This window comes from Elaeis guineensis, chromosome 7, assembly GCF_000442705.2.
Source record: "Elaeis guineensis isolate ETL-2024a chromosome 7, EG11, whole genome shotgun sequence".
NCBI lineage: Eukaryota > Viridiplantae > Streptophyta > Magnoliopsida > Arecales > Arecaceae > Elaeis > Elaeis guineensis.
This window is the reverse complement of record NC_025999.2, coordinates 75,141,997-75,152,836: the sequence shown is the minus strand read 5'-3', so window position 1 is coordinate 75,152,836 and position 10,840 is coordinate 75,141,997. Positions and strand designations below refer to the sequence as shown.

Genomic DNA, 10,840 nt, shown 5'->3' with positions numbered 1-10,840 from the left:
TGCTTGCAAGTCACTGAGGCGATCTCAGGTCTAAGAGACACTTATACCTATATCTCATTAGAGACATTCTCGACAACAGAATGCTCTAGAGTTGGTCACGTTCAATTGATGATGTATACCTTCACTTCACCATCTCTTATGCCATACCATTATCTCCACATTCTTTGATTAAGAGGACAATCAACCCATATGGCCTACAGCGATCTATGCTCGATAGAAAGCTGTCGTCCTTATTAACAGTCTATCATTTGGTTGTGAACAGTTTTAAGGACTATCGATAAATCTTCTTTTATCGAACCTAAATAGTCCTAAGGACTTCATTCACAACAACGGAGTTCATCAGAAGATGAAAACTTGTGATAAAAATATCAAAAATATATTTTATTTATTAATAAATCTATTCGATACAAGATTTAATCGTCAATAGGTTGACGATTAGCTTTTGGAATATATTTTTCAACAACTCTCACTTGTCCTAAAGCCACTCGGCACAGTATCTAATACCCATCTTCGACTTGTGATTGTCGAAACTTCTTTATCGCCAGGGCTTTAGTGAAGGGGTAAGCCAAGTTCTCCTTTCCGTCGATCTTCTGAAGGCTGACGTCACCTCGATCCATGATCTTCCAATCAGGTGGAAGCGGTGCAAAATATGCTTCGTCCGCTGGTGTGCTTTGGCCTTCGTCTGAGCTATGGCACCAGTGCTGTCGCAGTAGAGCAGGATCGAACCATCGAGGGAGGGTGCTACTCTGAGCTCGGTGATGAATTTTCTCAGCCACACAGCTTCTTTCGCGGCATCCGATGCTGTGATGTACTCTGCCTCACAAACAGAGTCTGTCATAGTATGCTACTTGAAACCTCTCCAGCAGATGGCTCCACCATTCAGAGTAAAGATATAACCTGACATTTTGCTGTCATCATAGTCAGATTGAAAGCTGGAGTCTGTGAACCCCATAAGTTTCAGATCTGACTCGCCATAAACCACCATTGATCCTTAGTATTCTCAAATACTTGAGGATGAGTTTAACCACTTTTCAGTGATTTTCTCCAGGATCAGATTGGTATCTACTCACTACTCCTAGTGAGTATGCACATTTGGCCTTGTACATGTTATGGCGTACATGATAGATCCATGACCGAAGTATATGGGACTCTACTCATACTCTCTCTCTTCAGGAGTTGTTGACAATCCTTCTTAGAGAGAGAAATTTCATGGCCTATCGATAGATAGCCCTTCTTGAAATTCTCCATGCTGAATTTCTTCAGCACAATGTCTATGTACGTGGATTGGGATAACCAAGCATCCTTTTAGATTTATTCCTATAGATCTTCGTCCTTAGGATGTAGGATGCTTCACCCAAGTCCTTCATGGAGAACTGCGATGACAACCAAATTTTTATTCTCTGTAGGACGGCGATGTCATTCTCGATTAAGAGAATGTCATCCACATACAAGATAAAGAATACTACAACTGGATCATTTGCTCATTTATAGATGCAGGGCTCTTCTCCGTTCTTAACGAAGCCATATGTTTTGATTACCTTATCAAAATGCATGTTCCAACTCCGAGAAGCTTGCTTCAATCCATAAATGGATCTCTGAAGCTTGCACACCTTGGACTCATCTGTGGATGTAAACTCCTCAGGTGGTATCATATACACCTCTTCGGTTAGCTCTTCATTCAGAAAAGCTATCTTTACATCCATCTGCCAGACCTCATAATCCAGATGGGTAGCTATTGCAAGCATTATCCGAATGAATTTGAGCATTGCCACAGGGGAGAACATCTCGTTATAGTCAATACCATAATATTGATGATATCCCTTGGCAACCAGATGGACTTTATAGGTCTCCACCTTTTCATCTGCGCCCCTCTTCCTTTTGAAGACCCATTTACACCCAATGGGTTTAACCCCTTCAGTGGGTCAATCAATGTTCATATATCGTTGATCTTCATAGACTCCATTTCGAATTTCATGGCTTCAAGCCATTTCTCGGAATCAGATCTCTGCATTGCATCCATATAGGTGACCGAATCCTCATCATTCTCATCGAGTTCGATGGGATCACCGTTCCAGACCAAGAAATCGTAGTATCTGTCCGACTGACGCGGTATTCTATCGGTTGCCTTAATGGTGCAGGTACATTGGGCTTCAGATCTGATCTAATCAAATCCGACTCAGGTTTAGCTATTGGTGTCGGTCCTTCTATCTGTTGAACTTCATCAAGTTCAACCTAAGAGGCAACGTTTCCTTCATCAAGAAATTTTTTTTCTAAAAAAGTTGCCTTAAGACTGACGAACACCTTTTGTTCATTAGCATGGTAGAAAAAATATCCTTTGATCTCTTTGGAGTATCCTATGAATGTGCATTTGTCAGACCTAGATCCGAGTTTATCTGTAACTAATCGTTTGACATAGGTCGGGCACCCCAACCCTAAGGTGTGAAAGTACTAGCTTACGCCCTATCCATATCTCATATGAAGTCTTAATTACAAACTTACTTGGAACCCTATTTAACAGATAACAGATTGATTCGAGTGCATATCCTCAGAAGGATATCGACAAACTGGCAAAACCCATCATGGATCGGATCATGTCTAACAGAGTCTGATTTCGTGGTGTTCCTGGAGGAGTCCATTGGGAGAGAATCTCATTCTTTTCTAGATATGTGAGAAACTCACCAGAAAGGTATTCCCCTCCTCGATCAAATCGAAGAGTTTTAATACTCTTCCCAGTTTGTTTTTCTACTTCACTTCAGAATCGTTTGAATATTTCAAATGAATCCGACTTATATTTCATCGGATAAACATATCCATATCTAGATAAATCATCCATGAAAGTGATGAAGTAGAAATATCCACCTCTAGCACTTGTGCTCATGGGCCCGCATACATCAGTATGTACTAGGCCCAAGAGCTCAGTAGCTCTCTCACCTTTTTCAGTAAAAGGTGACTTGGTCATTTTATCAAGAAGACAGGACTCACAGGTTGGAAGTGATTCACAATCACTGACTTCGAGGATACCCTCTTGAGTCAACCTGTTTATCCTGTTCTTGTTTATATGACCTAGCTTATAGTGCCATAAGTAGATATCTGATACACTATCTAATCTAGGGTGCTTGCCTGTAGAATAGGCTACATTAACAGGTTGTGATAACATATACACACCATTGTTCAAATGTCCATAAAAAATAGTAACACCATTCACAATGATATTACAAACTTATTTCTTTATTGAAATTTCATAATCATTTTTGGCCAGAAGGCCTACAGAAATAACATTTAAAAAGAAATTGGGACAGAAATGACAATCATTGAGAACAATGGTATGGGACTCAAATACAAGTTTCAAGATTCCTAATGCTAGAACTGAAACTGATCTTTCATCTCAACATTCAGGAACCTCTCGTCTTGCTCGAATCTCCTACTGACCTGCAACCCTTGAACGAATTGCAAATATGGTAAGAGCTACCGTATCCAATATCCAATCAGTTATATCACAATAGAGAAATTACAAGGAGTTATCATATAAATACCTTGCCCAGCAATAGCTTGCTTCTTTCTCTGCCTGTTCGGATCCAGGGAAGCAATGTACTGAGGATAGTTTCTCTTTTAGTGCCCTCGTTTCTTGCAAAAGAAGCATTCAGCTTGACTCTTATTGGGCTTGATCTTTCTGGTCTGGCCCTGCACTGATGTCCCAGCTTGAACTTGCACCTTCTTCACTTTCTTCTTCTTATTCTTCTTTCCTTTCTCAAAGGGATGAGAACCAGAAGATGAACCTTCCACTAAGTTCACCGACTCCTTGTGGAGTTGGTGATCCTTCTCAAAGTTCCGAAGCAATCCCAGTAACCCATGGTAGTTTACTTCAGGCTTTGTTATTCTATAATGAGTAAGGAATGGGAGATAAGACTAGAGCAACGAGTTCAGTATTGCATCTTTCCCAAGCTGCTCATGCAAGAAAGCCGAGCTTGCTCAAATACTCCATCAGCTCGATCATGTACAATACATGATCAGTGACAGAGGCACCATCCCATATTTTGGCGTTGAAGATGGCACAACTAGTCTTGTGCCTCTCTACGTCATCGGATGTGTCAAAGACAATCTCCAACACTTGAAGCATGTCCTTTGGCTGAGCCATCTTAAATTTGCGACTGAACTCGTTGCTCATGGCAGCTAGTATGATGCAGCGTACTGTGGTCCGATCACTGAGTCACTTCTGGTAAGTATCTCTGACTGTTCCATGTGCATTGACAGTTGACTCCTCAGGTGCAGGATCCGTTATACATATAGGATCCGTTCATACTTCAGAACTATCTTCAACTTTCAGTATCAGCTACCGAAGTTGGGTCCCACCAAATTTTCATTGTCCAACAATGATCGGAGCAATAGGAAAGTGGCCATATCTGTACAAAAAAAATTATAATCTAATTAGTAATTTATTCATTAAACCTAAAGGTTTGGACTTTAATCAAAAGATTTCTTTCACTATTTTATTCGAATTGGTAGTCTCTACCTCCAATTCGAGAAATTATCCTAATTCCTTAGTGGGTACTAGAATTCACTTAGACTGCACACAAGCCCAACTTTGGTTGGCCAACCCATGTACATCTAAGGGTAGGTTCATAATCAATTATTTTTTTAAATAATTTTTAGTAATTTTAATTTTGCCCAATCCCTAATCAGTAGGCTTTGGTCTCCACTGAAAAGTTTGGTTAGGTCCAACCATTAACATGACCATACTTGGCTCATCTAGCCAATGAATGATTAGACCCAACTTTGGTTGGCTAACCTAACCACCATTTAGAAAGATGCAATCAAAAAATTATATTATGAATGACAATTCCATCAGCCGATAAGCACCAGGCCTTTGGGCCTCCAATGATTATCCAACTGATGGACCCATTATCATCCACTTAATGGGAGGCTATGATCTAGTTATCACCATAACCATTTCATTTTAAGGACCTAATAATTTTAGAAGATTTAATTGATTTAGAGGAGGAGGTCAGATGAACCACTTATCATGATCCTCCCATTGGCTTCACCAAATCAGCTTAAGGGAGACCATTAAAAGGGCTGGTCTAGGAGTACCTAAATCAGTCACACTGATTTACCTAGCTGACATGGATCAGTTTGAATAGTCAAGTGATCCGATCAAAATATAATTTTATCAAGAGGCTAGGTAAGTTCGATCAGTGGGAGGATCTGCCAAAGCTTGCCTTAGACACCATCAGAAATGACCAGGTAAGTGGGCTGCCAATTAAAAACCACCAGTCTGGTTTACCTTAGTCACCAACTGGTTTAATTAGTTTTGATTAGATCAACCTAACAGTTAGTACTAGACCGCTTAGCTAAGAATCAAGTCCATTTGGTTCTCGTTAAAGACATGGACTTGACCAACTACAACTATTGTAATTGATCTAGAGAATCTTTGATCTAATCTAAGATAATAATTGATTAGATTTAGTCAATTCTCTAATTAAGTCCATCTTTAATCTAACCTTAGGTCTAACCCAATTAATGGACCTAATTCCCACTAACCCATTAACCTGATGTGTTATGGTTTGTGTCTTAGGTTCTTCAATTCACAATCCTAGAACCTAATCAAATAACTTCTTAATTCTCAATTAAGTTTTGAGCTGAGGGTTGGGGTTCGACTTTTCAAAAATAATTTTTATATTTGTAAATATTTTTATAACATGTTTCTACCAATCAAGTTGCATGTTTGATTCATAATCAAAATGCAAGTGAAATAAGCATGAAACTACTTTAGATGTAATCTAAACAGATTCATGTAATTGAAACAATTTCAACTTTAAACTGCACAAATTTTTCAGACAAATATATGATGGTTCTTTACGCGAAATAATTAACAAAGAGATTTTATTTTAGATTTAAAATTTTTTAAATCTAATAAATTATAAATTTAATCTAAATCATATTTAACAAATTTATAATTAAAGATAGATCTACACGAACTAGGACAACCTTTGCACTGTAAGGGGTAAACCTTACAGCAGGACAACCTACAGTTCATGATTGATCTAAAAATTTTAATTTTAAATTTAACAATCAGATTATAAATTAGATCTAATCTAAGAAATAATCTAAGCATGTATAAATAATCATATAATAAACAACCCAAGTTCTGATACCAATTGAAAAAACCAGATCTAGGATTTCAGGGTTAGATCTTGAAATTTTTTAAGATCAGGCAGCGGAAGACTAAAATAAATCAAAATTTATCTTATAAAATCAAAGAATCTCTAGATCTAAGATCTTATTACATAATTATTATATGATATTAAATCAAAAATTAAAATATGAAGAGCAAGAACTACATGTTGATCATATCAATATGTTTCTATACTACATCTAATGTATGTAAAATATAATAGATCAGATCTATTACCTTGTAAGTTAGACGTTTTAACTTTGCTGATCCGGACTTGAGGATAATGTTGTGAGCCACACACATATCCGGCCTCTAGGAGTCATCCACACGAGCTCACGAATCACGATCAGAAGTTCTGATCCAGAAAATCAGTACAGTATGCTAGTACTGTACTGATCCTTCTTCGATGGTCGATTAAATGCCTTCTTCTTCTTGATTTGAACTCTTTCAAAGATGAGAAGTAGGAGAAGGAGTTTTAGATATGAGACACTCTCAGAAAACTCACAGATGGAGGAAGAGAAGAGGTGAACTCAGCAACCCTAGAAGAAGACCCTCTTCTTCTTCTCTTTGCTCTCTCCTAGACACTTAGTTTTGTGTCTTTATATCTCCACGCCCCAACACTCTTTGTCTCTGATTTTCACACACCCCAAAGGTCTCTCAATGCTCTGTAATCCACAAAATCTTAAGAAAAAATTTATCTTAAATAATGAGATATGAAGAATCCTTGTCTAGGTCAAATACCTAGTCAAGAAAAATCCAAACAGGGCAAGACAAGTGGTGCCCAACTCTTGGGCGCCCCCTCCTTCTTTTTCTACCATGGACCACTAGCAAAGGGTGTACAATATGTGTCATAAAAGCTATAAAAAATCTCAAAAAAAATCTGGATAAAATCAGTGCTTAAGGAAAGAGTTTTGATTTCCTAAAATTCTATCTCATAGAATTTGAAATCCAAACTAATTCCTACTTTGACTTATGCACAACCACATTCCATGTAAGAGAAAAAGAGTGAAAAGCTTTGGGTGTGTGTAAAGGCCTAGGAGAGAAGGTTTTGTAGTACAAAATAAGAGACAGTGGGCGTGGGAGGCTAAGGTGGCGCAAGATGGAATCCTAGTCTTACTAAGATTCAATCTATGACTTGTTCAAATTTGGTTTCTCAAATCAAATCAAACCAAAACTAAATCAACTCAATTAAAATAGATCCTAATCCAATTAAGAATCTAATTTAATTAGATTAAATTATATTTAAATCTGATTTAGTTTTCTAATCGAATTAGAAATTAGGTTGACCCAAGTCCTAATTGGACTAGGACTAGTTTTTTCTTGCACTTGACTTATCCAATAAACCAATTAGACTTGATCCATTCAAGTCCAAATCAAATTTAATTAAATCATATTTAATTATACTTAATCTCAATCTATTGGCTTAATCAAATTAAGTCAATTAGCAATCAAATTGCTAATCAATCCTCCTGTAACACTTGCACTAGGTTAAATGTCAATCATATTGATCGTTTAACCCTAGAACGATTCTTAATCGTTGATCAACCATCCGATCGAATCATGAACTCTAATGTGTGTGATCTCATAGGTCCGAACCTAAATTGATAGCACAAGAATAAATTTTTATACCAATCGAAGTGACCATCTAGCAATGGTACTCGACGGTCGGATAGGTCGAATGTGTAGAACAACATCCTTAGAACCCATGTGGATATAGTTTCCATATAATTCATCTCCTTGACCAAAATACTTATAGGATACCTCAGAGTTCAACTATCAACTCTGATCAGATTGTCCATATTGTATTTCAAAATATCAAATCCATTTGATGGATTACCCTGGCCAAGGTTTTACAAAATTGAAATACAGTGACTCATTCTTCTCCAACTCTTGGAGTGGTCAATCCCATCTCGATCACACTCTGACTTTGTAAGTACTTGACTGTACTCAGAAGCCTTCCGTCACTGAATTAGCAATTCAGTTATCCAGTACCAAAGCATAGTGAGTTGCTTGCAAGTCACTGAGGCGATCTCAGGTCTAAGGGACACTTATACCTATATCCCATCAGAGACATTCTCGATAGCAGAATGCTCTGGAGTTGGTCACATTCAATGATGATGTATCCTTACATCTTACCTGTATGCCATACCAGTGTCTCCACACTTCTTGATTAAGAGGACAACCAACCCATATGGCATACAGCGACCTATGCTCGATAGAAGCTGTCGTCCTTATTAACAGCCTATCATTTGATCGTGAATAATTTTAAGGACTAATTGATAAATTCTCTTTTTATCTAACCTAAATAATCCTAAGGACTTCATCACAACAACGGAGTTCATTAGAAGATGAAAACTTGTGATGAAAATACCAAAAATATATTTTATTTATTAACAAATCAATTATAATATAAGGTTGCTCAACTGTTAATAGGTTGACGATTGACTTTTAAGACACATTTCCCAACAAGCTGTACCAAATCTATAGAATCCTCACGCTTTCTCCTTTCCTATTTGGATGTGGTGTCCCAAAACCCTAACCCTTCTCTCTTTCTATATCTCTATTAGCATCCCAAGTGAGAACCATACCTCAGGCCCACGCACAAGCCCGCACAAGCCCACTCGGACTGCATGAACCTACGCCTGCATCCCGCTTAAGCTGCACCCGCATCTGCATGCCCACGCCCGAGTTTCCTTTGCACCCACACATCCGCTTGAGCTGCACCTACATCCGCATGCCCGCACCAGTGCGTTAGCTCTATAAGCCGTGATGTAGATTGCGTGGCCTTGTTCTGATGAGCCGCGTATGGACCATGCATCATTTATTATTGTGCACCGTGCGTGGACTGAACGGCATTCCTGTGCACCACGCATATGGTTGTGTGAGCCAAGCAATTTTTCTGTGCTCTAGGTCGTATTTGGCATTGGACCGTGTGCTCCTATGAGCCATACGATTGCTGTCTTTTTTTTGACTGTGTGTTTTTTGTATTACTAAAAATTTTTTGATAGAAACTAGTTTGGATTTTAACTTGAGCTTGGTTACTACAAATATTAAGGGCCTTTGCTAGTTGGTCTATGAATAATTTTTCATAATTAATAATTTTTGAAAAGAACATGAGAAGTATCAAATACTAAATAATAGAGATTAAATAATAAAATTTTAATACTTCTCATGATATATTAGTGCATAACAAAAATTTTAATACTTCTCATTACATATTAGTACGTTGATCAATATACAAGCTTATAACCCCATGCGATGCATGGGATGTGATTTTTTAAAAATAATATTTAATTTTATTTATCTATTTTATTTTATCTTCATGGAGGGGTGTGATACACTAGGATATTGGATAAATAGACTGATTGGAATGTAAAAGTGCCCCCCATCCAAGTAATATAATCATAAAACATGAAATATTAGAGGTGGATGAGACTATAGCAGTGCATGCCACGATCAATAGCTCATCTCGAGTCTATAAATGACCGACTGTGATTGATGGTATGCAAGGTCATGTCTCATGGTGGTCTATGGTATTGGAGACAAAACCCATGAGATAACTGATATGCCCCTGACATGGTACCCATCAATGCAAATCAGCAGCCACCGACTCTAGTCCTCCCAAATTAGGGTACCAGAAGTTGATGCACTTCACAAATATAATATAATCTCCCTCACAACCTGCAATACCTCTTCTTTTTCTCTCTATGATTAACCCCACATGATTCCCAATTAGTCCCCCAAAGTCCCCCAATCTCAATTCCCAATCCCCTCCATGATCCATGGACCCCTAGATGGAGCAGATCGAGTTTGTGACTTTCACCGACGTCCTCCATGAGTCCATCTCTGTCCCTCACTCCTCCCCCGCACTTTACCCTAATCATCCTCACCCTCGTCTTCCCTCTCTCCTTCACCATCTTCACCCACACCCTCTTCACCCACCCCATCCTCTGCCACCTCCATTCCTCCTCTTCCTCCTCTAGTGAGTAGGCCCTCCTCCTTTATCAATTCATCTATCTTCTATTCCTCTTTACCTTCTCCCTCCTCTCCATTGCCGTCGTCGTCTTCACCATAGACTCTCTCTATGCTACCAAGCCCATCTCCTTCTGCTCCATCCTATTTGTCATCCATCCTATCCTTGCCATCCACCCATTCTCCCCAATGTCAATAGGAAGCTATGGGAAAAATGGGAGGCGCTCCTGAGGTCCAAAGGTTCGATCTTGGAAACCTCATAAGAGACGATGGGGCCATCGTACTCGACGATGGTAGAGTACTCAAGGTGCTCCTCGTTGGCAGCAGAGATCAAGGAGGGAGCATCTTCCATGGTGCTCCTCCCACTTTCAAGGCTTTACCGTGACATCCTTCAGATGATGCACTTCTTCATGTGGCTTGATGCTTGCGATATCCCATGGTGGGATGCCTTCTGAGAGAATGCCCGTCGTGAGTTTGAGGTGGTCTGCTTCGAATGCAACCCCAAAGTCATCATCCGCTTCCTCATTAGTGGCCACATACCATCTAGAAGGCTCTTGACAAGCTCATCAAGGCAAGCAAGAAGGTGATGGCCTAGGCCGAGGACAAAGAAGAGAAGAGAGATAGGAGAGAGAAGGAAAAAAAAAAGAGTTTTTTACATGTATCAAACAAAGACTCTACTACATGATGGACGAAGAC

At 38.9% G+C, this 10,840-nt stretch overlaps 1 non-coding gene across 1 annotated transcript in view; it reads right to left on the bottom strand.

The window, feature by feature from the left end:
* LOC105048955 (uncharacterized) overlaps positions 1 to 10,496 on the bottom strand; it is a 45,279-nt gene extending 34,783 nt beyond the window's left edge. Inside the window, exon 1 of the transcript XR_012142837.1 lies at positions 10,401 to 10,496. This is a non-coding gene — a transcript (uncharacterized protein). The remainder of the gene's footprint in view (positions 1 to 10,400) is intronic.
* Positions 10,497 to 10,840: the final 344 nt, after the last annotated feature.